We start from the raw sequence: 24,127 nt of genomic DNA on the forward strand, positions 1-24,127 counted from the left end.
GGAAAGACAAATAGTTTTAACATTTCTGTGATTATATTGCATATGTGTGTGTGCACATGCATGTGTGCATGCATCAGTGTGAGTGTGTATGAGTTTGTGTATGAGTTTGCAGTGTTTTTCGGATGAGAGGTAAAGCTTAAAATACCTTAAGTTGTATTTTATTAATTTCTTTTAACAATTTTGTTTTTTCTTTTGTTTTTCCTCCACTGTCGTTTTTCCACCTTTATTTCCAAGGTGTCCCTTATCATCTGATTCCTATCAGGTAGTTAAATTATGCAGGTGCCAATCTCTGTGTCCCCAAACACACATAGCTAATCAAGAATAAAGTCATTTATTGTAAATTTACCTCTAGAATGAGCCCTCCTTTCTCTGATTTTGAGGATGGATAGATGCTCATTATGATCTGGTAGACAATTATAACATGCACATTTAGAGTGTAGGTGGATAGAAGAGTACTCTGCGTTAGGTGTTAAGACTTTTATTTTACTCATTTAAAGACAAAGATTTAAATGTGCTTGTTTAAATTCAACAAGCCCTTAGAGCCATGAGGCCTTGGGGGTAAGAGGTGCTTAAAACCAAATAGCACAGGAGCTGAAGAAGTAATTATATACCAGATTGAAGATGGAGCTGAACAAAGACTGAGCTGATCTGGGAACAGGGGATGGCAAACTGAATTATGTCCCAGGTATCTACAGTCTGAGAAAGCAGACTGGAAAACATGCTGCTTCATACATTTTACCAAAGTTTACAAAAGGCAATAATTTTCAGATGGTTTACTAATCTTATTTACCCTTCTTTTCTGCATTTTTGCTTTAACATAATTTTTTTAAAAAAGAAAATTTTAATTGGAAGGATGTTTTGAGTCAAGAATATAACACTTCATATTGTAACATGTATTCTGGATTCAAGGTGGCAGGAAATAAAAAATAATTGGAGTGGAATTTCAATGTCTTTATTTCCCTGAAGACCAGCCTTTAAGAGCTTCCTCAAGTGTGTCTCCTCTTCCTAAAGGTAACGTGGTGGGGAAGGGAGAAGGTAGGAATTACTTTGACAAGATTTTAGTTATTCTAAATCAGTGTGATTAATTTTATCTTAAAGACTTAAAATGTCCCACATTCCCTAGTTGCCAATAACATGGTAGGGAGGAGACAAAGTGTACATTCTTTGTTTCAAAGTCTTTCGCAGAGAGTCTGGTCTTTAAGAACAAATTCTAGGACTACGTAGTAGGGCTTAGAAATTACCATGACCCAAATTGATTTTTTCATTTCTCTTAAAGTTGATGGCTCATTTTTTGATGAAAATAGAAACCATATCTATAAAAACTAATTTTTATAGGCATATCAAATCTGACCATAAAACAGAAAGCTGTTTTACATTTCTACAAACATATTATTAAATAAGCTCACTGTGAGTATACAAGTACTATATGCATTTTTGCCTGTGAAAATCTTTTTAAAACTGAAGAAATTTTGAAACTTTGGTGATGATAATTAACAATTATATGTTAAAAGCCAATATGGAAGCCTATTTTGTCATAACATTGTAACAAGGCAACAAGTTTTAACTGAACAATGGATTTCTGAGCTTCTAAGCAAATGCATTTTGACCTGTTATTTTTCACTATATGCAAATTTAGAAGAGACTCAGTTTATCATGACCTGTATGATACCTCTTAGAATGTTAAAAAGAAAAAAGAGGATAGAAGGAGGAAGGGCCACAGTACACATAAATCTTGCCTGCAGCTTCCACTAAAGTTACTCTGGAAAGTAACTTAAGGAAAAGAGATGATTGATTTATTTATTCAAATTTGGTGCTATTTGTTAATCCCCAAGTATGTTCTAGGCATAGATACTATGGTTAAAAAATATATAAGGCAAATACCTGATTTGGAGGAGCTTATTTTCGATGGGAGGTAAAGGAGGAGGAAAAGGATGTCAGAAAAAGGAATGAGCAATTTCAGAAAAGAGCAAAGTGCTGTGGCAGAGGTAAGCATAGATTTGAGGAATGGTGGGCAGCAAAGTAAAGAAGGCTTTCCTGAAGAGGTCGCAGCTAAGTTGAGATCTAAAAGATGAAGAGGACTCTGCCAGGGAAGAGTCTAGAAATGGGAAAGTTGGGGAAGGGTACATTTTAGGCAGTAGGAACAGTGCTTGGTGCAAAGACCCATAGGTGTAGGATTTCAACAGATCAATAACTCGATGAGATTCATGCATTAGGGACATAAGAAAGACAGAAAAAGACAAGTATATAAGGGGTTCTTGTATTCTAAGGTGGGGTGTTCCAGAGATGGAGAGGTGCCAGATTAATGCTGCATTTACCTTGATCCTTTCCTGTGCTATTAGTAGGGAAGGAAGGAAGGATGGTTATGAATGCAGTACAAGTGAGGTAGCCAAAAAATTGATCTGATGATCTTTATTTTCTCATTGGGATAGAGAGCAGATTGCTTTGCTGATACTGAAGGGGACGGGGTAGGTGGAATAGGAGATTTAATAAAAGTGGGAAAATTTGAAATAGATGTAAAATATGCTAAAGTAAACAGATAATTAGGGAAACATGGAAGGATTATTAAGCAACATTTGGGGCCCAGCTAAGCTTAGAAGCTATAGATGTGTAGTGGTTATAATCTTTGAGTGTATGTGACCCAGTTTAGCTGTTGCATTTCTAGGAATGGGGAAAGCAGATAGCTGGACTGCTCTAGGCCTGGGTTTTCACCTATGTTGATGTTTTTCCTGTTTCCTTCCACCACTCACCTCTTGTCACAGAAGACTGCTTATTGCTGATACTGTGACTGTCTGGCTGAAGGCATTTTTTGTGTGTGGCTGCTGAGCAGGTTTGGCTCACAGTGTTGGACAGGCTTTAAGTACCAAATAGTAACTGTCACTAGAAGAAGACTTAAGCAAATAACGGTTAGCAAGTTAGTGGATTACACTAGCATCCTTGCCCTTCACATAGAATAACTGTGAAGCATGTTCTATACTGTTTTCCAAAGTATCCCAGTAGGACTAAACTCATTTCCCATAGCAGTAACTTGCTTAGTAATTGCACCCTTTTTTGGCTTTGTCCCCATTTCATTTATGGCAATGTAACAAACTACCCCAAAACAAAGGGGCTTAAAACAACAAAGATATGTTATTTTTTTACCAATCTTTGGTGTGCCCAGGCTTAGATTAGTAATAGCTTGGGTCACTCATGTAGTTGCACTTGACTGGAAGCCTGCCTGTCTGGATCAGGAATGACTATGATGGCTTTACTTATGGGTTTTGGGCCTCAGTGCAATGTGTAGAATGTCTGGGGTCTGTCTGGGCCTCTCTTTTCCCATCGGTTCTCATCATTCACTAATCTGTCCTGAGCTTCTTTACATGGATCTGCATCCAAGGAAAGCAAAAGAAGAGGCTGCCAGGACTCTTATAGCCTTGGCTTAGAATTAGCGTAACATCACTTCTGCTGCAGTCTATTGTTCAAAAAAGGGCGCATGGTCAGTGCAGATTCAAGAGTGCAGGAAACAAACTCTGCCTCTTGATGGGAAGAGCAGCATGCTAGAGCAAGGCTTTGAGGAACTATTGATGGTTATCTTTGCAAACATTCTATCTTATTTCCCTTTTCCACCTTACATCCTTTCTTCCTTACCAGTGTTCCATGCGGTTGTTCCCCAAATAAATTATTTGTACTAAAATTCTCATCTTAGATCTGTACTAAGAGAGCTTGGCAAGTGAGATAGGAAAACCAAGAAGTGAACTGAAAGTATTTCCAAGAGAATAGAGTGATGACTTCTGTATGGGTTCTGTGCTGGGTGACAAAAACAATGTAAAAGGAGTTGCAAGAGCAGAAAGCTAGAGAGGCCTAGGGATTGATAATATCTATGATGTCAAATAATTAGATATGATAAGTTTGGCAGGGTGAGAAGGCTGGCAGGAAAGGAGACTATGATTCTAGGTCTGGCAGTGGCAGAATGTACCTTGGGAGACTCCAAGGAGCAGAAACCATGGATCAAAGACAAAATTTTGTTGATCAGCCTGTGGATGGGCTGCTGCTATCACCTTGGTGAAGGTCACCATTTTTGAAATAAATTCTGTGGGTTGGATATTAGGCAAATACTCCTTCAGCTTGTTGTACAGGTTACAGGTGATTACAGGTGATCCATAACCCTAGATCTGGAGAGGAGGCGGCCATTAACACAATCAGCGCAAAGGCCCTGACAAAGTCAAGTTGCCCAGAAACAGCTTCAGCAGAATTTCCTGCCTACCAGAGCTTTATTCCTAAAAAAAATTTATACTTTAAATATCTAGGACTTCAACAAAAATAAGATGTCTGGGAATGAAGAAAAGCTTCAGAGTCAGATTGCAATCAAGTTGTGCTACCAGTTAGGTGACACATGGCATCACAAAAGGAACTTGGAATTTTCGAACCTCACTTCTTTTTTGTATTATATGGTGTTAACATCCCATTTGATTTAATTTAAATTTTTAAATTATTATTTAAGACTTTTATTAATGGATGCTTGCAGTTGGTTGACATTTTTGAAAAATCAAGTTGTAAACTTTTATTACAAATTAAAAATGAAGTGCTTAAAATCTCAACTTGAGAACATATGAACCAATTTCAAAGCTTTTAAAGGCATGTTGAGAAAAACCAACCAAACAAACAACAACAACAACAACAACAACAACTTTTGTTATTAACAAAAAGACATGTCTTTAGGTAAAAATAATTTTTAAAACCCCATACTTGATAGATAATGCAGGTAGTTCTGGTTATCTGATCAGTGGGCAAAAAGCAAGCACGCAAGCACTTAAGGTCTTCAGTCCCAATCTTTCCTGCATTCCTTATTGCTGTAATTTCATATTCATTTCTTCTTGTTGGATGACTAAACTGGATGATGGTGGAGATAGCAGACCAGCATTTACTCAACCTTCTTCTGCCTTGGGCACAGAATTCTTTTTTTTTTTTTTTTTTTTTTTGAGACGGAGTCTCGCTCTGTTGCCCAGGCTGGAGTGCAGTGGCGCGATCTTGGTTCACTGCAAGCTCCGCCTCCCGGGTTCACGCCATTCTCCTGCCTCAGCCTCCTGAGTAGTTGGGACTACAGGCGCCCGCCACCTCGCCCGGCTAGTTTTTTTTTTTTTTTTTTTTTTTTTTGTATTTTTTAGTAGAGACGGGGTTTCACCTTGTTAGCCAGAATGGTCCCGATCTCCTGACCTCGTGATCCGCCCGTCTCGGCCTCCCAAAGTGCTGGGATTACAGGCTTGAGCCACCGCGCCTGGCCGGGCACAGAATTCTTGACTGTTGGACCGGCTGCTGTTGTCTCTTTGCCATGTTGTGGTTTAGGGTTTTCTGGGCATCTACATAGATAACTGGGGTTTTAGCAGCACCAATGTTGAGGTTGCTGCTGATACTGGGTCTCATCTTGATTTTTTTTACCCTCTTCACTGCCGTCCTCTCTAGGCTGGCTTTGGCGAGGAGGTTCCCTGAAGGATCATGGTCTATAAACCATACACATATCCTGCCTCACTGGCCTACCTTGTGCTCTTGCACCCCGGTTGCTAGCACCCTCCGTTGCTGCTCCCTGCAAGGGAGGGTTAGAATATGGTGGTCGATTTCCGTAGGGTCTCCGCGTGTAGTAAGGCAGGAACCTTCGCCTGCAGCAGGGCCGTCATTGTTGGGCCGAGCCTAAGGGAGTACTCTCCCATCCCTCATTCTTTTCTCCACTCTCACTATTCTGGTAATTCTGCCGGTAATTGCTTGAGGACCACATGGATAGCGTCTATGATGGTTACGGTCAGCTGCATTATATACTGCTATGAACTGGACTCCACAGGAGCCTGTAACATTTGCTGCCTCTGCACCCTTTTCTGCTGCAACATCATCAGACTCCACAGTCTCTCCGTGTCCTACACTGCTAAGCTACTTTCTGGGGTTATTCTTCTGTATGGCATTCTGCTGTACAACTGCATCTTCCTTGGTGTCATTCCCATAGATGAAACCATTTATTTCTTACATTGAACCATTTTACTGTTCCCCGAATCTTCCTTGCAATGATCTTATCCCCACCAGCAGGCGCCGCCTGTGAGGTCGCCCTTGCCACTGCTCCCTGCGCCCCTGCAGGTGGTGCCGGCTTGGGGTTGGCTGCCTGGGCATCTTTGCTCAGGATTGTGGTTGCTGTAATGGTGACCTGCTGGCACAGGGTTGTGACTCCTTCTCGGGTGAGGGTAACTAGGCCGGGGGCGGTGATGGAGCTGCTCAGGGCTCTCTGGGTTCCGCTCTCTGCTCCTGCTAACGATTCAACTCAAGTTTCAATTAAATGATAAAACGTTGTCTAAGTGCCTAGCACAAAATAGGATATAACGGACTATGGTTTCCCTTTCTTCCATTCTTTTTTCTCCTTTATAAAGTAAGATTTATAAACAAGATATAAGGTACCTTGTCTTTCTGCTGTTGTAAGAAGCGCAGCACATGTTTTTCAGTGTACGGTGCCCTGGTGACCTAAAGTTCACTCCGTTTCCCTTAGCTCTTACTCACTACTTAGTAGTCACTTAGTAGTGATTGCCCAATCTTAGGAAATGTGGTGTTTTGTTTGTTGTTTGTTTATTTGTTTGTTTAAATGGAGGGCAGGATTTATTTGTGCTTGGAAGGTATTTGGCATTCATACGGATTTTGGCAAGAAACGAGCTTCATCTGAACTCTGTTGTACTCTTATTCATTTTGTTAAAACTGATATTCAAATGATTAGAGTTATATTCAAGTAAGAATAAGGGAAACTTCTACTATGTAATTTATGTTTGTAGATTTTTGTGAATCGTAAATTAAACTTGGAAGCTCTTGGCTAAAGGATGTGTCTTTTCATTTCAAAGGAAGGAGTTAAAATTCTTATTTTGTTATTAGCATGATTATAGATTCATTCATTCATATTGCCTTTTCAAAACAAAACGAAGACCAGTGATACCCAATTCCAAACATTTCACATTTAAATAAAACGATTTAGAAAGGATGCAACTCAATTTGCACATATGAACTATGTAAGTACCCCTTTATGTGACATAAGTTGTAAGTAGGAACTGGAATATAATTTTGTGCTTATCTTCAGGTTTAATTTAGCCTGCCAGAATCTGTAGACTGGTAGAAATTATTATATTTTGTGGTAATTTCCTTTTGTTTTGTCATGATCATGAGATGGGAAACTAGAAGAAATTCAGAATTCCTTCATCTATGGTTATGCTCTTGGTGTGTTGTCATCTTGGAATACCCTTCTTCCCACAACAGAATACTCACTTCCTTTCTCTCCTTTCTCACCTCCCCCAGTTGCACAGAATCACCCTTGGGTCCTAGCCTTCTGCCCAGTAATTGGACCCTATTTTCCAGGTAGGCACATATTGACCTTCAACTGACTTGCTAGTTTTCTAGGTCCACCTCTCTGCTTCTGTTTTTTCAGGCTCTCTTAACCACGTAGTAGTCTTTTCTTCCCTGGATAGTACTGATGCACTGCATGCTGTGTGGTTGGCCACCTCTTGCAGTGTGATTCAAAATAGCTTAGTGCCCTGCAGGGAGTAAAACCTGAGGCACAGGACTTTCTGTGTCCCTCTGTCGTAGTACTTACCTCTTACTGCAATGCATTATATTATTTATGTATATATGCCTTTTAGCATGTATTTATTCTGGCATATTACAAACTCACTAAAGCAGATACAAAATTATTTTCTATGTGTATGTGTCTCATAGAGGACAGTACACCTGGTACCAATTAGGTGCTTAATAAATGTTTTTCTGAGTGAATGTAATTCCAGCAAGTTGGAAAGAGCATTGTATTGTTTATCCTGGTTTTTGTTTATTTCTTTGTTTCTAAGCAGAAGTTTTTATAAGAAGATAGATCTAAAGTTCTCAGAATCCTAAACAATATTGCACCATCTTTTTCTTGAAATTTACAGCACATTTCTCATTGCTGAATCCTCAAATTTGAAATTATTTTTAACATACCATTCACAAAATTATCACACTCACCTGAAGTACAGATGTAAACAAGCTTCTTATCTCTGTAGGTAAGACAGCATCAGATGTCAGTTGATGATTTGCTTGAGATTGTATGTGGGAGTCTACATTTTTAATTTTTTTGCACTTGTGTGAAAGGCATAATATATCTCTCCTGAAATATTTTCTTTGGGCCTGAGATCTGAGGAATTTGCCAAATCTATTTTTTAGAAATTGTACAAGAATCTTTCAATTATTGAAGAGCCTAGAAATAAGGTTATGTAGTTTTAGAATTTTGCATCTGGAAAGCAGAAACCATCTGTTCTAGCCTCACATTTCACATGAGTAAACTGAAGTCTAGATAGGTGAAGGGACCTGTCCAAAGTCTCATAGTTGCTTAATGGTGGAACCATACTTTTTGATAGTTAATTGAGGGTGTTTTTCACTATAACCTAATAGTGTTACATCCAGGGGTATACCAAAGGAAAAAACAGTTTAATGAAATTATTTAAAATGATAGATTTCTTGCACAGATTATATTCTTACTGAGTTTTAAATAAGATTTTTTCCTTGCTGTTTGAGGTTACCATGTCCTATAATGCATCAAGTCTGAAAATGCATTTATAAAATTGAGAGATATGGACTCCACTTTTTCTATAAGGTGAATGTGCTTTAGCTTCAGGGTTTTTTTTTTAATTTTATATTTGGGTGTGTGCTTATTTTTAATTTAGAAAATATAATTCGATTGGAAACTTAATTATTGCCAGTTTTTGAGAGAGTTCTTCAATCTTTGAGATGTGGTATGCATTAGTGTAAATCTTGGCATAACTGCAGACATAAATTCTTCAATTGTTTTTTCCTTCTTTGGTTCTGGGATCTGATGAAGTGTGTTGGTTTTGAAACTTTTGAGGCCAGACATGGTGGCTCATGCCTGTTGCAAAAATCTGAGACAGGTCTCAGTCAATTTAGGAACTTTATTTTGTCAAAGTTAAGGACGCCTGCCCGTGACACAGTCTCAGGAGGTCCTGATAACATGTGCCCAAGATGGTCGGAGCATAACTTGGTTTTACACATTTTAGGCAGGCATGAGACGTCAATCAACATATGTAAGATGAACATTGGTTTGGTTCGTAAAGGCAGGACAACTCGAAGCAAAAGCAGGACAACTCCAAGTGGGAGGGGCTTCCAGGCCGTTGGTAGATTAGAGACAGATTGGTTGCATTCTTGAGTTTCTGATTAGCCTTGCCAAAGAGGCAATGAGATATGCATTTATCTTAGCGAGCAGAGGGATGACTTTGAATAGAATGGGAGGCAGGTTTGCCCTAAGCAGTTCCCAGCTTGAGTTTTCCCTTTAGCTTAGTGATTTTGGACCCCAAGATTTATTTTCCTTTCACACTATAATCCCAGCACTTTGGGAGGCCAAGCAGGGAGGATTGATTGAGCCCCCAGAAGTTCAAGACCAGTCTGGGCAACATAGTGAAACCCTGTGTCTACAAAAAACAAAATAGAAAATTAGCCAGGTGTGGTGGTATATGCCTGTAGTCCCAGCTGCTCAGGAGGCTAGCGTTTGAAATTGCAGTGAGCTATGATCATGTCACTGCACTCCAGCCTGGGTGACAAAGCCTGGGTGACAGATTGATTGTTAGACAATACGAACTATTTACTAACATTTTTTCTACTTCTAAAACTTTTTGTTATATATAAATTTTGCTTGCATTCTTACCTATTTGATGGTACATATTTCTGTAAATGTACTTATTACCTACTTTATTGCCTCTTTATCTGCCTTTGTTCAGCCCTCTCCCAGAAGCCAGGGACATGTTTGTCATTTTTTTTTTTTACTCAAGTTTTATTTGTATCTCTTGGTACTTTTTTAGAGCCTTCTGTTTTTTGTTTCTTTGTAACCTTCTGTTCTTAGGATTAATAATGATACAAGAATTTTGCTTCTTGTGTGGAGAAATAAACATCCAATCAAACAACCAGCCTGCAAATAGTAGCTATAAACTCTGAACAAAAACAAAAAATAAAAGCAAAGCATAACAAAACACAATACAGCTATTTAAAGGTTTTGGAGAATGGATGAGACTAGAGAAATAGTTCAAAATAGGTTCAAACTTTGTATTAAGCAAATGTCATGAGGTGAAGTGAGTTTCACATTTCTGAGGCTTTTTCTGAGGGCATCTCCAATTATAGTGGCAACATGGGACAGTTGTTAAACTCCAAGAGAAAGCCCATTGCTTTCTCTGTAGTCTATAGGAACTCTGGGAAGGAACAGGGATGTCAGAGAATGAGGAAGAACATAGGAAAGTAAAGAGACAGAGATGAGAAATTGTGTGTATAAATTCTGGCTTAAGTCTTTGGCTGACCCCTGAACTGCACATGCACAGGGCAGACTGAAATCAATCCAAACTGAGATCCAAAAAGCACAAATTTTTCAATATGAGATTAGCCAAATTAATGTCCCATGAAAACAACAATAGTAGCACTCTTTGGGTCAATGTGACACTATCTGGAGTATCCACAATTAACATTGACGATGTCTAAGTTAAAACTCATAATTGGCTGGGTGCGATGGCTCACGCCTGTAATCCCAGCACTTTGGGAGGCCAAGGTGGGTGGATCACAAGGTTAGGAGATCGAGATCATCCTGGCTAACATGGTGAAACCCTGTCTCTACTAAAAATACAAAAATTTAGCCGGATGTGGTGGCGGGCACCTTGAGTTCCAGCTACTCGGGAGGCTGAGGCAGGAGAATTGTGTGAACCCAGGAGGCAGAGGTTACAGTGAACCAAGATTGTGCCACTGCACTCCAGCCTGGCAACAGAGCAAGACTCCATCTTAAAACAAAACAAAACAAAAACAAACGAACAAAAAACCCCATAATTACTTCAACCCAGTAAAATGTTACCCTTTCTTAAGGATAAAGAAAATCAACAGATGGCAATCTTAAAATCACCCACATGTTGGAATCACTAGGCAAGAATATTAAAGCAGGTATTAAAACTGCGCTTTAAGAGATGAAAGGGAATATGGTTGAAATGAACAAAAAGACAAGAAATCTCAGCAGAGAAATAAGAAATTATTAAAAGAACCAAATGGGCCAGGCACAGTGACTCACACCTGTAATCTCAGCACTTTGGGAGGCCGAGGGGCGGATCACATGGTCAAGAGATTGAGACCATCCTGGCTAACATGTTGAAACCCCATCTCTACTAAAAACACAAAAATTAGCTGGGTGTGGTGGCGGTCACCTGTAGTCCTAGCTACTGGGGAGGCTGAGGCAGGAGAATTGCTTGAACCCAGGAGGCAGAGGTTGCAGTGAGTCGAGACGGTGCCACTGCACTTTAGCCTGGCAACAGAACGAGACTCTGTATCAAAAAAAAAAAAAAAAAAGGAATTTTAAAACAGAGAAATGTATTATATTAAATAAATAAAGTAGTAGGATTAACAGTATAATGGAGGAGGGGTTTAATCTAAAAGGGAGTGAGAAAAAAGAGTGGATAAAAAATAAGCAGAATCTCAGAAACCAGAAGTACAATTTTATTTATTTTTTACTTAAAAATTTTTAATTGACAAAGGTTGTATATAGTGAAAGTGTGCATTGTGACTTTTTATGCATACATTTCTTAGTGATTATCACAATCAAATTAATTCACACATTCTTCACCACCCATTCTGTACATTAGATCCCTGGAACTTATTCAACTTATAACTGAAAGGTTGCACCCTTGAATCAATGTCTCCTTATTTTCTCCACCACCATCCCCTGGCAATCATCACTCTTTCTGTTGCAATGAGATTCACCTTTGTATATGATTTTATATAAGCAAGATCACAGACTATCTGCCTTTCTATATCTTGCTTATTTTACTAGTATAATGTCTTACAGGTTAATCCATGTTGTTGAAAATGACAGGTTTGTTTGTTTGTTTATGGCAGAATAATATTTCATTGTGTATATGTACCACATTTTCTTTATTCATTTATCCAATTTACCCATTGATGGATACTTAGGTAGTTTCCATCTTTTGGATATTATAAATAATGCTGCAATAAGTATGAGGGTACAGATGTCTCTTAAAGATACTGATTTCATTTCCTTTGGATATAAACCCAGAAGTGGGCTTGCTGGATCATATGATTATTCTATTTTGAATTTTTTTAGGAAACTCCATACTATTCTCCATAATGGCAAAACCAATTTACATTCCCACCTACAATGGACAAGTGTTTTCTTTTCTCCACATTCTTGCAGATATTTATCTCTTAGCCCTTCTGACACGCATGACGTGATATCTCACTGTAGTTTTGATGTGCATTTCCCTGATGATTATTGATGTTGAGCACTTTTTAGTATACTTCTTGCCCATTTGTTGTATGCCTTCTTTGGGAAAATGTCTGTTCAGGCCTTTTTCCCATTTTTATATTGAGTTATTATTTTTTTGCCATTGAGTTGTGTGAGTTCTACATACATTTTGAATATCAACCCTTCATCAGATATATAGTTGCAAATATTTTCTCCCATTCAGTAGGTTGCCTTCTCAGTTTTTGTTTCCTTTGCTGTGCAAAAGGTTTTTAGTTTGTTGTAGTTAACTACTTTTTTAATTTTTGCTTTTGTTACCTGTACTTTTTGTGTCAATATCCAAAACCTCTTTGCCAAAACCAATGTCAAGAAGCTTTGTTTTACAGTTTTGGATCTTACATTTAAATCTTTAATTCATTTTGAGTTAATTTTTGTGTACAGTGCAAGACAAGTATCCAGTTTTATTATTTTGTATTTGAGTATCCAGTTTCCCAAAAACCACTTATTGAAGAGAATTTCCTTTCCTTATGGTGTATAGTTGAAGCCCTTGCCAAAGATTAGTTAACCGTAGATGTGTGCATTTATTTCTGGGCTTTCTGTTCTATTCCATTGACCTAGGTGTCTGTTTTTATGCCAGTACCAAACTATTTTGATTACTATAGTTCATAAGACAAATTGAAATCACGGAGTGTGATCCCTCCAGCTTTGTTCCTTTTCAAGATTGCTACGTCTATCTGTGATCTCTTGTGGCTACCAAATTTCAGAATTGTGTCTATTTCTGTAAAAAATAGCATTTTAATATTGATAGATTGCATTGAATCTGAAAATGCTTTAGGTAGCATGGGCATTTTAAAAACAGCAGTTCTTTCAGTTCACGAACATGCAATATTTTTACACTTGTTTTTGTCTTCAGTTTCTTTCATCAGTGTCTTAGAGTTTTCGGTGTATAAATCTTTCATCAACTTCGTTAAATTTATTTCTTAGTATTTTATTCTATTTGATACTATTGTAAGTGGAATTGTTTTATAATTTGGATATCTGTCCCCACAAACCTCATGTTGAAATTTGATCCCAGTGTTAGCGGTCAGGCCTAATGGGAGGTGTTTGATCGTGGGAGTAGTTTCCTCATAAGTGATTTGGTGTCCTCCTTGATGTACTGAGTGATTTCTTGCTCTGTTGGTTCCCATGAGAGCTGATTGTTAAAAAGAGCCTGTCAGCTCCCTCTTCTTTCTCTCTTGCCTTGTAATCTCTACACACTGGCTTCACTTTACCTTCTGCCGTGAGTGGAAGCAGCCTGAGCTCTCACCAAGAGCTGGTGCCATGCTTCTTGTACAGCCAGAAAAGCTATGAGCCAAATAAATTTTTTCTCTTTATAAATTACCTAGCCTTAGGTATTCTTTTATAGCAATGCCCACAGACTAAGATGGATAGTTTTCTTAATTTCTTAGAGAGTTCTTTGTTAATACATGGAACTGCAACTGGTTTTTGTAAGTTTACATTCTATCCTGAAACTATTGGGTTCATATATCAGTTTTAAAGGTTTTTTTTTTTTTTTTTTCCTGGAGTCTTTAGGGTTTTTCTACATATAAGATTATGTCATCTATAAACAGAGACAATTTAACTTCTTCCTTTCTCATTTTTTTCTTGCCTAATTTCTCTGGCTAAGAGTTCCAATACTATGTTTAATAGAAATAGTGAGAGTGAGTACGCTTTCTCATTCCCAATCTTAGAGGAAATGCTTTCAGCTTTTCAGCACTGAGTATGATGTTATCTATGGGATTGTCATATATGATCTTTATTATGTTGAGGTATGTTCCTTCTGTACCAAATTTGTTGAGGCTTTTTATCAAGAAAGCATTGATTTTTGTCAAGCGCTTTTTCCACACTATTGAGATGATCGTCATATGATTTTTATCCTTCGTTTTGTTAATATGATGTATCACATTTATTGATTTGTGTATGTTGAATCATCTTTGCATCCCAGGGATAAATCCCACCTGATCATGGTGTATGATCCTTTTAATGTGCTATTGAATTTGATTTGGTGGTATTTTGTTGAAGACTTTTGTATCTATATTCATCTGAGATATTGCTCTGTAATTTTCTTGTAGCACTCTTGTCCAGCTTTGGTATGAGGGCAATGCTGGCCTTGACATGAGTTAGAGAGCTTGTCATTCTTGTAAACATTTTGGAACTGTTTGAGAGGGATGGGTATTAATTTTTTAAAGCTTGGTAGAATCTGTTCATCAAGACATCTAGTTCTTTTGCCAGGCACGGTGACTCACGCCTGTAAGCCCAGCAATCTGGGAGGCCTAGATAAGGAGATCACTTGAATTCTGGAGGTCAAGACCAGCCTGGCCAACACAGTGAAACCCCATCTCTACTAAAAATACAAAAACTAACTGGGTGTAGTGGTGAGTGCCTGTAATCCCAGCTACTTGGGAAGCTGAGGCAGGAGAATCACTTGAACTCAGGAGATGGAGGTTGCCGTGAGCCAAGGACACTATGGCACTGCAGCCTGGGTGACAGAGCAAGACTTTGTCTCAAAAAATAAGACATTTAGTCCTGGGCTTTTCTTTGATGGGAGCACATTTTATTACTGATTCAATCTCCTTACTTGCTATTGATCTATTCAGAATTTTATTTTTTATAATGCAGTCTTGGCATCTTGTATGTTTCTAGGAACTTATTTTTTTACTAAGCTATCTAATCTGTTGGAATATAATTGTTCAATATAGTCTTTTTATAATTCCATGTGTTTCTGTTCTATCATTTTAATGTGTCCATTTTCCATTATAAAATTTTACATTTGAGTCTTCTTTTTTTTCTTGGGTAATCTAGCTAAAGATTTATCTATCTTCAAAAAAACGAACTCTTAGGTTTACTGATCTTTTCTATTATTTTTCTATTTTCTATTTCATTTATTTCTGGTCTAATTTTTAATATAGCCTTATTGCTGATGACTTTGTGCACTTAATGTGTTCTTTTTTAAATTTTTGAGGTGTGAAGTTAAGTTGTTTGAAATTTTTCTTCTTTTATTAACGTAGGTATTCATTGTTATGTACTTCCCTCTTATTGTGTGCCCATTTTCATTTGTTTAAAGAAATTCAAGATTTTGGTTTTGATTTCTTCTTTTACACATTGGCTATTAAGGAGTGTATTATTTAATTGCCACATATTTGTGATTTTTTTCACTTTTATTTTTTCATTTTTAATTTCTTCTTTTATTGATTTCTAATTTTATGTTGTAGTCAGAAAAGATACTTGAGATAATTTTAGTTTTTTCTAAATTTGTTAAGATTTGTTCTGTGGCCCAACATCTGATCTATTTGGAGACCGTTCCATGTGCACTTGAGAAAAATGTATATTCTACTGCTGTTAGATGGAATGTTCTATATATGTCTGTTAGGTCTATTTGGTCTGTACTACTTTTAAAAACCATTGTTTCCCTAGTGATTTGCTGTCTATATGATCTATCCATTTTTGAAAGTGGGATATTGAAGTCTTTTAATATTATTATACTGCTGTCTATTTTTCCCTTCTGTTCTGTTAACATTTAATTTATATATTTAGATTCTCTAATGTTGAGTGCATGTATTATGTGCAATTTTTTATATCCTCTTAATGAATTGACCACTTTATTATCATTTAATGACCTTCTTTATGTCTTCTGATAGATTTTGACGGAGTCTATTTTGTCTGATGTAACTATAGCCACTCTTGTTCTCTTTTGGTTATCATTTGAATGGATTATCTTTTCTCATGTCTTGACTTTTTGGGTATGTATCCTTTTGGCTAAAGTGAGCCTCTTATAGATAGTATATTGTTGGATTTTACATATTTTTTTTCTGTTGAACCAGTCTTTGTATTTTGATTGGAGAATTTAATCCATTAACATTTAAAATAATTGCTGACAAATACTGACTGTTTTGTAGTTCTTTTTTTTTTTTTTTTTTTTTGAGATGGAGTCTTACTCTGTTACCCAGGCTGGAGTGAAATGGCACGATCTTCGCTCACTGCAACCTCCACCTTCCGAGTTCAAGCAATTCTCCTGCCTCAGCCTCCCAAGTAGCTGGGATTATAGGCGCCTGCCACCACGCCCGGCTAATTTTGTATTTTTAGTAGAGATGGGATTTCACCATCTTGGCCAGGATGATCTTGAACTCTTGACCTCATATTACACTTACCTCGGCCTCCCAAAGTGCTGGGATTACAGGCGTGCACCACCATGCCTGGCCTGTTTTGTAGTTCTTTTGTTTCTTTCTTCCAATCTTGCTGTCTTCTTTTGTATTTTATTGAATTTTTGCTTTGATTCATGTTTTTTGTGTCTACTAGAAGTTTTTTCCTTGTGGTTACCTTGAGGCATATATAACACGTCTTATAGTGACAACCATCAAATTTAAACTGATAACTTAATTTCCATTGCATACAAAACCTCTATACTTTGCTTTTCGCCCAGCCCCCTCACCTTATTTATATAACATTTTATACATTTTTATATTGTGTATCCATTAATAAATATGCTAGCTGTAGTTGTTTTTGATACTTTTTGTATTTTATCTTTTATACTAGACTTAAAAGTGATTTATAGGAGAGAAATTGTCCATCCCAGTGGTTGGAACTCAGGAATCCACAAACTTCACCACTATGGGCTAAAATTCTCTGGGGTCCTAAATAAACTTTAAGGCAGTCTGAGCCACAAGGACTGCAACTCCTAGGCAAGTCCTAGTGCTCTGCTAGGCTTGGAGCCAGTGGATGTGAGGGTCATATGACCTAGTGAGACACAAGACATGGTAGCCAAGGGAGGGCTACTGCCACCCCTCCTCTGACCCCAAGCAATGCAACTGGTAGCTCTGAAAGAGACTCTTTTCTTCTACTTGAGGAGAGAAGTGAAGAGTAAACAGGACTTTGTCTTGCAACTTGGATCCCACTCAGCCACAGTAGGATAGGGCACAAAGTAGAGTCTTGAAGCACCCATTTTAGGCACTAGCTCCCAGATGCCATTTCTAGACATACCCTGGGCTAGAATGGAATGTGCTGCCTTGAAGAGAAGGACTTAGCCCTGGCAGGATTCATCACCTGCTGACTAAAGAGCCTCTGGGCCTTGCCTAATCAGCAGCAATATCCAGGCAGTACCTGTCATGGGCATTGAGTGAGACTCTGAAACATGCTGGCTTCAGGTGTGATCCAGCACACTCCCAGCTGTGGTGGCTACAGGGAGACACTACTTCTGCTTGAGAAAAACAGATGGGAGAGAAAAGGGGACTTTGTCTTGCAGCTTAGATACTAGCTTGGCCATAGTGTTGTAGAGCAGGAAGTGGGCTCTTGGGGTCCCCGAATCCAGGACTTGGTTCTTGAATGGCATTTTGGGACTTTCCCTAGGCTAGAGGGGAGCTCACCATCTGGATGGGTCCCAGGTCTGGCAGCATTCACCACAAGCTGACTGAAGAACCTTTGGGTCTTGAATGAACATTGACAGTAGCCTGTTAGTACTCCCCATGGGCCTGTGGCCGTGGTGTCCAAGGGAAGAGACTTCTATGCTTGTGGAAAAGACTTGTCTTGTGGCTTGGGTGCCAGCTCAGCTGCAGTAGAATAGAGCACCAAGTAGATTCTTAAAGGTTCTTACTCCAGGCCCTGAATCTTAGAGGGCACCTCTGGAACCATCTGGGGCTGGGGGAATTCGGTGCCATGAAAAAAAGGACACAGGCCTGGCTGGTGTTGGTAACTGATAACTGTAGAACCCCAGGGCCTTGAGTGAATGTAGGTAGCAGCCAAACAGTGGTTATAGCGGGCCTTCTGCAAGACCCAGTGCTGTGCTGGCCTCAGGTCAGACCCAGCAAAGTCTCAGTGGTGATGGCCACAGGGGAACTTGTATTATGTCTCCCCAAGCCCAGCACCAGGCAGCTAAACACACACACACACAGAGAGACTCTGTTTGGGAGAAAGTAATGGAAGAGAACAAAAGTCTCTGCCTAGTAATCCAGAGAATTCTTCCAGATCTTGTACAAGGCCACCAATGTGGTAATTCTATGAGTCTGTAAGATCCTCAGTGTAACTGACCCTGGAGTGCCCCCATTGTAGACATAGCTGCATTGACCAAAAATTTAGTCACAATAAACAAGTCCCTTAGAATACCTAGAACACCTTCCCAAGAAGGATGAGTACAAACAAGCCCAGACCACCAAGAATACAATAAATACCTACTTCTTCAATGTCTAGACATTAACGGACATCCACAAGCATTAAGACCATCCAGGAAACATGACCTCATCAAGCAATCTAAATAAGGCACCAAGGATCAATCTCAGAGAGACAGAGATAATGTGACCTTTTAGACAGAATTATTGAGGAAACTCAGTAAAATTCAAGATAACATAGAGAAGGAATTTGAATCCTATCAGATGAATTTAACAAATAGATTGACACAATTTTTAAGAATCAAGCAGAATTCTGAAGGTGAAAAATGCAGATGACACACTGAAGAATGCAGCAGCCTCTTAACAGGAGAATTGATCAAACAGAAGAAAGAATTAGTGAGTTTGAAGATGGGCTGTTTGAAAACATATTTAGGAGACAGGACAGAATAAAAAAGAATGAAGCATGCCTACAAGATACTCAAAAGGGCAACAGTTATTTGTCTTAAAATTGAGGCAAAGAGAGAGATAGAGGTAGACAGTTTGTTCTGAGGACAATATCGGAGAACTTCACAAACCTAGAGAAAGATATAATTATTCAAGCACAAAGAAGGTTAAAGAACACCAAGCACATTTAATCTAAAGAAGACTATCTCAAAGCATTTAATTGTCAAATTCCCAAAAGCAAATATAAGGAAAGAACCCTAAAACCAGAAAGAGAAAAGAAACAAATAACATACAACAGAGCATTTGGCATCAGACTTTTCAGTGGAAACCTTACAGCCCAGGAAAAAGTAGCATTACATATTTAAAGTGCTGAAGGAATAAACTCTTACCCTATAATAGTATACCTGGTGAAAATATCCTTCAGACATGAGGGAGAAATAAAGACTTACCCAGACAAATAAAAGCTGAGGGATTTCATCAATATCAGACCTGTTCTACAAGAAATGCTAAAGGGAGTACTTCAATTAGAAAGGAAGGGATGTTAATGAGCAAAAAGAAATCATCTGAAGGTACAAAACTCGCAGTAAAGGTAATAATATTATTGCATAATAGTACTAGCACTATGTACCTAATATGTACATAGAAAAACAGAACATTATAATAATGTAATCATATTTGTAAGTATACTTGAAATATACTGATATCATACAATACAGATTTCAAGACTAAAACTATAAGAAGAGATAAAGAAGGTCACTATATAATTATAAAGGGGTCAATTTAGCAAAAGGATATAACAACTGTAAGTAAATATACACCCAACACTGAAGCACCCAGATATATAAAGCACATATTATCAGAGCTAAATAGAGAGATAGACCCCAGTACAATAATAGCTGAAAACTTCAACATCCCACTTTCAGCAATGAATAGATCATCCATACAGAGAATCAGCAAAGAAACACTGGATTTAATCCACACTATAGACTGAATGAACCTAATATATATTTACAGAACATTTCATCCAACGGCTGCAAAACACACATTTTTCTCCTTAGCACATGGATCATTCTCAAGGATAGATCATACCTAAGACTACAAAATAAGCCTTAAAATATTCAAAAATTTGAAATAATATCAGATATCTTCTCTGATCACCATGAAATAAAACTAGAAATTAAAAATGAAGAATTGAGGAAACTATACAGATACATGGAGATTAAACAGTATACTCCTGAATGATCAGTTGGTCAATTAAGAAATTATGAAGGAAATTTTAAAAGTTTTTTGAAATAAATGATAATGGAAGCAGAACATAGCAAAACTAAGAGGGAAGTTTGTAGTGGTAAGTGCCTACATCAAGAAAGTAGAAAAACTTTCAATAAAAAACCCAACAATTCATCTTAGAGAACTAGAGAAGCAAGAGCAAACCAAACCCAAAATCAGTAGAAGAAAAGAAATAATAAAGATCAGTGCTGAAATAAATGCAATGGAGATGAAGAAAATAATACAAAAGAACAATGAAATAAAAAGTTGGTTTTTTGAAAAGATAAACTCGACAGACATTTAGCAAGACTAAGAAAAAAAGATAGAAAACCCAAATAAATAAAATCAAAATTGAAAAAGGTTACCTTACAATTGATACTGCAGAAATTCAAGAGACCTTTAGAAGCTACTATAAGCAGCTATTAATACATGTAAATAAATTGGAAAACCTAGAAAAAAATTAATAAATTCCTAGACATATACAACCTACTAGAATTGAACCATGATTCCAATACCAGCACAGACCAGTAACAAGTAATGAGATGGTAGTTGTAATAAAAAGTCCTTCAGCAAAGGAAACCCTGGGACCTGATGGCTTTACTGCTGAATTTTACCAAACATTTAAAGAACTAATGCCAATTCTACTCAATCTATTCTGAAAAATAGAAGATGAAGGAATGTGTCCACCTTCTGTGAGGCCAGTATCATCCTGATAGCAAAACCAAAGACACATTAAAAAAACAAAAACAAACAAAAAAAGAGAAAAGAAAAACACAGGCCCATGTCTTTGATGAACATTGATGTAAAAATCCACAACAAAATGCTAGTAACCCAAATTCAACAACACATTAAAAAGATCATCATGACCAAGTGGGATTTATCCCAGACCTCAAGGATCATTCAGCACATGCAAATCAATCAATGTAATACCGCATATCAACAGAATGAGGGACAAGAACCATACGATTGTTTCAAATGATGCTAGAAATAAACATTTGTTAAGATTCAATATCCCCTCATGATAAAAAAAAAAACCCTCAAAAAACTGGGTATAAAAGTAACGTATCTCAACATAATAAATGCCACGTACAACAGACCCACAGCTGGTATTGTGCTGAGTGGGGAAAAACTGAAAGTCTTTACCCTAAGATCTGGAACATGACAACGATGCTCACTTTCATCACTGTTATTCAACATAGTACTAGAAGTCATAGCTAGTACAATTAGAGAAGAGGAAGAAATAATGTTCATCCAAATTGGAAAGCAATAAGTCCAATTTTCCTTGTTGGCAGACGAGATGATCTTATATTTGAAGACTTCACCAGAAAACTATTAGAACTGATCAATAAATTCAGTAAATTTGCAGGATACAAAATCAACATACAAAAATCAGTAACATTTTTATGTGCCAATAGTGAAAATCTGAAAAAGAAATTTAAAAAGTAATTCAATTTATAGTAGTTACAGATAAAATTAAATATCTAGGAAATAACCGAAGAAGAGAAAGATCTCTACAATAAAAACTATAAAAGATTGTTGCAAGACATTGAAAGGGACACACAAAAAAATGGAAAGATATTCCATGTTCATGGATTGGAAGAATCAATATTGTTAAAATGCCCATACTACCAAAAGCAGTCTACAGATTCAGTGTAATCTCTATCAAAATACCAATTACATTCTTCACAGAAATAGAAAACACAATTATAAAATTTATGGGAGGGGGCGGAGCAAGATGGCCGAAAAGGAACAGCTCCAGTCTCCAACACCCGGCGCAAGTGACACAGAAGACCGGTGATTTCTGCATTTTCAACTGAGGTACTGGGGTCATCTCACTAGGGAGTGCCGGACAATCGGTGCTGGTCAGCTGCTGCAGCCCGACCAGCGAGAGCTGAAGCAGGGCGAGGCATCGCCTCACCTGGGAAGCGCAAGGGGGAAGGGAATCCCTTTTCCTAGCCAGGGGAACAGAGACATACAACACCTGGAAAATCGGGTGACTCCCACCCCAATACTGTGCTTTAAGCAAACAGGCCCACCAGGAGAATATATCCCACACCTGGCCGGGAGGGTCCCACGCCCACAGAGCTTCCCTCATTGCCAGCACAGCAGTCTGTGATCTAACCGCAAGGCAGCAGCCAGGCTGGGGGAGGGGCGCCCGCCATTGCTGAGGCTTAAGTAGGTAAACAAAGCCGCTGGGAAGCTCGAACTGGGTGGAGCTCACAGCAGCTCAAGGAAACCTGCCTCTCTGTAGACTCCACCTCTGGGGACAGGGCACAGTTAACAACAACAACAACAACAAAAGCAGCAGGAACCTCTGCAGATGCAAATGACTCTGTCTGACAGCTTTGAAGAGAGCAGTGGATCTCCCAACACCGAAGTTGATATCTGAGAAGGGACAGACTGCCTGCTCAAGTGGGTCCCTGACACCTGAGTAGCCTAACTGGGAGACATCCCCCACTAGGGGCAGTCTGACACCCCACACCTCACAGGGTGGAGTACACCCCTGAGAGGAAGCTTCCAAAATAAGAATCAGACAGGTACACTCGCTGTTCAGCAATATTCTATCTTCTGCAACCTCTGCTGCTGATACCCAGGCAAACAGGGTCTGGAGTGGACCTCAAGCAATCTCCAACAGACCTACAGCTGAGGGTCCTGACTGTTAGAAGGAAAACTATCAAACAGGAAGGACACCTATACCAAAACCCCATCAGTACGTCACCATCATCAAAGACCAGAGGCAGATAAAACCACAAAGATGGGGAAAAAGCAGGGCAGAAAAGCTGGAAATTCAAAAAATAAGAGCGCATCTCCCCCTGCAAAGGGGCGCAGCCCATCGCCAGCAACGGATCAAAGCTGGTAAGAGAATGACTTGACGAGATGAGAGAAGAAGGCTTCAGTCCGTCAAACTTCTCAGAGCTAAAGGAGGAATTACGTACCCAGCGCAAAGAAACTAAAAGTCTTGAAAAAAGAGTGGAAGAATTGACAGCTAGACTAATTAATGCAGAGAAGATCATAAATGAAATGACAGAGATGAAAACCATGACACAAGAAATACGTGACAAATGCACAAGCTTCAGTAACCGACTCGATCAACTGGAAGAAAGAGTATCAGCGATGAGGATCAAATGAATGAAATGAAGCAAGAAGAGAAACCAAAAGAAAAAAGAAGAAAAAGAAATGAACAAAGCCTGCAAGAAGTATGGGATTATGTAAAAAGACCAAATCTACGTCTGATTGGGGTGCCTGAAAGTGAGGGGGAAAATGGAACCAAGTTGGAAAACACTCTTCAGGATATCATCCAGGAGAATTTCCCCAACCTAGTAGGGCAGGCCAACATTCAAATTCAGGAAATACAGAGAATACCACAAAGATACTCCCCAAGAAGAGCAACTCCAAGACACATAATTGCCAGATTCACCAAAATTGAAATGAAGGAAAAAATCTTAAGGGCAGCCAGAGAGAAAGGTTGGGTTACCCACAAAGGGAAGCCCATCAGACTAACAGCAGATCTCTCGGCAGAAACTCTACAAGCCAGAAGAGAGTGGGGGCCAATATTCAACATTCTTCAAGAAAAGAATTTTAAACCCAGAATTTCATATCCAGCCAAACTAAGTTTCATAAGTGAAGGAGAAATAAAATCCTTTACAGATAAGCAAATGCTTAGAGATTTTGTCACTACCAGGCCTGCCTTACAAGAGACCCTGAAGGAAGCCCTAAACATGGAAAGGAACAACCGGTACCAGCCATTGCAAAAACATGCCAAAATGTAAAGACCATCGAGGATAGGAAGAAACTGCATCAACTAACGAACAAAATAACCAGTTAATATCAAAATGGCAGGATCAGGTTCACACATAACAATATTAACCTTAAATGTAAATGGACTAAATGGTCCAATTAAAAGACACAGACTGGCAAACTGGATAAAGAGTCAAGACCCATCAGTCTGCTGTATTCAGGAGACCCATCTCACATGCAGAGACATACATAGGCTCAAAATAAAGGGATGGAGGAAGATCTACCA

The 24,127-nt window shown here is 38.4% G+C and overlaps 1 protein-coding gene and 1 pseudogene across 16 annotated transcripts in view; one reads left to right on the forward strand and one right to left on the reverse strand.

Annotated features, from left to right (window-relative positions):
* The window catches only part of ZBTB20 (zinc finger and BTB domain containing 20), an 845,365-nt gene that overhangs the window by 211,441 nt on the left and 609,797 nt on the right, over window positions 1–24,127 (forward strand). For 2 of the 16 annotated variants that reach the window (XM_033211197.1, XM_033211198.1), the window contains exon 3: window positions 7,291–7,350. The exons of the other annotated variants lie outside the window; for them this stretch is intronic. The gene's annotated coding sequence lies outside the window, so the exon portion shown is untranslated. The remainder of the gene's footprint in view (window positions 1–7,290; window positions 7,351–24,127) is intronic. 16 annotated transcript variants of the gene reach the window in all.
* The window catches only part of LOC117078269, a 42,326-nt pseudogene that overhangs the window by 3,160 nt on the left and 15,039 nt on the right, over window positions 1–24,127 (reverse strand).

The sequence above is a fragment of the Trachypithecus francoisi genome, unplaced genomic scaffold (assembly GCF_009764315.1).
Source record: "Trachypithecus francoisi isolate TF-2019V2 unplaced genomic scaffold, Tfra_2.0 Lachesis_group0, whole genome shotgun sequence".
NCBI lineage: Eukaryota > Metazoa > Chordata > Mammalia > Primates > Cercopithecidae > Trachypithecus > Trachypithecus francoisi.